The sequence below is a fragment of the Tamandua tetradactyla genome, chromosome 24, assembly GCF_023851605.1.
Source record: "Tamandua tetradactyla isolate mTamTet1 chromosome 24, mTamTet1.pri, whole genome shotgun sequence".
NCBI classification, from domain to species: Eukaryota; Metazoa; Chordata; class Mammalia; order Pilosa; family Myrmecophagidae; genus Tamandua; species Tamandua tetradactyla.
In genome coordinates, this window is record NC_135350.1 from 39,718,201 (window position 1) to 39,721,798 (window position 3,598).

The 3,598-nt window shown below is 35.8% G+C and overlaps 1 non-coding gene across 1 annotated transcript; it reads left to right on the forward strand.

Annotated features, from left to right (window-relative positions):
• The first annotated feature begins 566 nt into the window (after nt 1-566).
• Nucleotides 567-673, forward strand: LOC143668670 (U6 spliceosomal RNA). Its single transcript, XR_013168532.1, has one exon. It is a non-coding gene; the product is annotated as a U6 spliceosomal RNA (small nuclear RNA).
• Nucleotides 674-3,598: the final 2,925 nt, after the last annotated feature.

Below are 3,598 nucleotides of genomic sequence, written 5' to 3' on the forward strand. Positions count from 1 at the left end.
ATGTTCGTGAAGATTTTTCAGTAAAAATATTTTTTAAAAATAGGGATATAATTCCTACCCAGCCAAGCTGTGATGAAAGTTGAATAAAATTATATTTATGTTAAGTGACTGACATTGTATTTGGCACAAAGTAGGAGCAAAACACAAAGATAGTACCTGTTGGTTTTATTAAAATGATACTTCTAAATAGGAAATGCCTAATCACCCTTCAAGGCAGCCCAAATGTCACCTCCACCTGGGAGCCTTTCTTCAGCTCTCCAGGCAGTCATGGATTCCTCCTCTAGGTACCCAAAACTCTTATTTACTCAGCAAATACATTACTAGTGCCTTGTATGGGTAAGCCTTAAAAAAAAAAAAAAGGTTGTGGTGGGGGGAAGTTAATGGATAATAAAATTCTGGAACAGAAAGGGGGTATTAACCAACAAAGGATATCTGAATAAAATATGGACCTCAGTTTAAAAAAAGTTAACAATCATTCCTAACACAAATATCTAATCCACATTCAAGTTATTCTAATTGCCTCATAATTTTTTAAAGTTGTTTTGTTCAATTCAGAATCCAATCAGGTGCTCACTTGGGTGGCACATATACTAAAATTGGAAAGATAAAGAGAAGATTAACATGGCCCCTATGCAAGGATGGCACACAAATTCGTGAAGCATTTGTTGAATGAAAGGCAACAGTGATATTTGTGGCCACTTAATTTACAGGCTTGGACTCAAGGACAACACAAACTTCAGTGATATAAAACAGAATTTATTAGGAAAGTAATTAAAAGATTATTAGAAATGAGACATAGTGACATCACCAGATGGGACTGCACCAACACCTGGAGAGAAGTGCTGGGGAATCTTGGAGATAGCATTCAGGGTCTGACTGGCAAAAACCCACAGCAGAGCGTTCTCTCTCTCTCTCTCTCTCTCTCTCTCTCTCTCTCTCTCAATCTCTCTGTCTCTTTGACAATTCTCTAGTCTAACTGCTTGCATGCGCTTTATGTGGTATCTTTACATAACAGTGGCTGGATTCCAATTAGCTTACGTGACCAGGCCCAAGTGGGCCTCTGGGAACTGGCCAGGGACCAAGAGGAGTTTCCTGGGACGTAGATAACTCTTTTTATCAAAATACATCCCTATCTGGGAGGATACCCAGTCCTCCCAGCTCGAGTGCACATTTCAACCATTTATTACCAAGGTCACATAATGGCCACCTCAGTTAAGCATAACAAACTCTACATTAATTTATTACCAAGGTCACATAATGGCTGCATCGGTTGAGCAGAACAGACGCTACAAATTTAGTTTTCCCTTTCAGCAGTCCATATTTTTGCTGGTCAGCTGATCGCAGAATTCTTAATGGTGCTACAATGTCACACTTCTCTAATTTATGGGACTTCTACTGAGAAAACCTAGCTTTTATGCTACTACATCTGAAATGAAGATTGATAAGACATCCTGGACCATTTGGGGCTTCCAAGGAATACACAAGGCCTATCTGTGCCAGCCCACGTTCTTCAATTAAAACTCATATTATGAATGATCTGTGTTGCCTCATTAAGTCATCACTATTCTGTTAGACTTTTTCCTGAAAATGAGTAATGATGTAATTAATTTCTGTTACATTTTATAGGTCATAGTGCAACTTTTTAATATGGTGCTGAGGGCTGAGTCAGTGAATTGAAACTGGTAAGAACAACAAAGTCAATGTTACAAAAAGACAGGAATTTGCTCTGGTTGTTTTTTTTTTTTTTTAGCTGACTCTTAATGAAACTTTTCTTTTAACTACTCTTAGTTGAGAAAAAAAATTTATATACAAAAATATTTTCTGTTTCCCCACAATAATGCAAATTGTTGCATAAAATATGTACAATTATACTTTTAAGATATCCAGGAGTACATTCTTGTTCTGTAGAGATTACCATCTGTGAACGTCTTATTTTTGCAAATTAACATCTTTTCATGGGAAAAAGTGAAAGGTTATCTTAAAAATTGCCCCATTATAGTTTTATAAAAGACCATTAAAGATATTTGTTTAAAAAGGTTAAACTTTCAGAATCTTAGTGATATTTTGGTGCTTTTGGGGGAAAAAACTTCGTTTGCAAATTTGCTTTATGTAAGAAAGCATTCAATATAGCAGCCTCTGACATTTTCTTACATCCAGAAGTCCACTGCCTTTTAAAGTTCTTAGCTTTCAGCTAATAAACAGGATGAGTAAGAAATTGAGGTCTATTCCATCCTCTATATCCTGAGTAAGAAAACGAGTAAGAGCAGGAAGAAGAGTTTCATGGGTATTTATGGGCAGAAAAATAAAAGAATAAATGTGATACAAAAATGAAGGTATCAAAATGATCCCTTTATTGGAGGCTCACTTAAATCAGAAACAGAATCAAAATGATTATACACTTTGATTTGCATTTAGAAATCCAGGTTCTTTCTAATACTTGTCCAGTTGAATATTGTATGCCAGATTTAGTTGTTCAAGTGAGGTTTTTGAAGAAGAAAAAAGATAGTTTTAATGTGTACTCGATTTATTTCAAAATGGAAATAACTGTAAAACAGAAAAAAAATAAATCAAATAAATGCTGATTTATTTTTAAAAATCAGATAATATAGAGAGTTATAAAGAAAATAAAATTTCATCTATAATCTCAACACTATTAACATGTTGATCCATGTATCGGTATACATAGCCGTGTTTTTTATTAAAATGGGATCATACTATATGTACTATTTTAGAATTTGATTTTTTTAATTTAACTTTATATTGTTAATATAGATTAACAATAATTGCCAATAAACAATTCCACACTATCACAATTTTTTTTTCTAAAAACTATGGTTTATAAGTCTTTGAGTTTCCTTATACCTATAGTTCTCCCTCCAACTTTTGCCTTCCTTACAATTTGTTGTTGTAGGAACCAGAAGTAGGAGAGGAGATGAGATGCACACCAGGAGTCAGATCCTGCAGGGCTTTACAGGTCACTGGACTTTAGGTTTTAAGTGCAATGAAAAGCCATTAGGAAATCAAAATATTATGCTCTCATTGTTTCCTAGCCTCACTCCGGCTACTGTGGGGACAATGGATTATAGCTGGGAAAAAGTGAAAACAGGCAAAGCTGTTACTGCTTCCAGTACTTAAACTCTTCCTTCATCTTGTAGCCCCTCAATTCTGGCTTCACAGGGTGATTTTCCTGGTCTCAAGATAATCAAGAACTATATTGGAACTAGACATTCTCTACTAAGCAGCTCTCTTTGGGACAAGAGATGAGCTTTTTTTTTTTTTTTTTTTCATTTGGGATCTTGATAATGAACTGAGTGAACATACAGATGATTAGTCCTGGAATGGCAGAGAATAAGCCCTCAATTCCTCTGAAGTGCCCCCCTCTGTGCAGAGACAAAGTGGACCTTGGCCGGGCTCGCCAGTGTGAATTGAGTCCCACTGTTAGCAGCAGCTTGCAGCACATGCCTCACTGAGTCTGCTTGAGTTGGCAGCCTTAAAAGAAACTCAGTCCTTGTTAATTATCAGATCCATGTGTCCTATCCTGTTTTCTCCAGCTTTAACTTCAAAATAAAGTGAATATATTTAATTCTGTTGAGGGCTG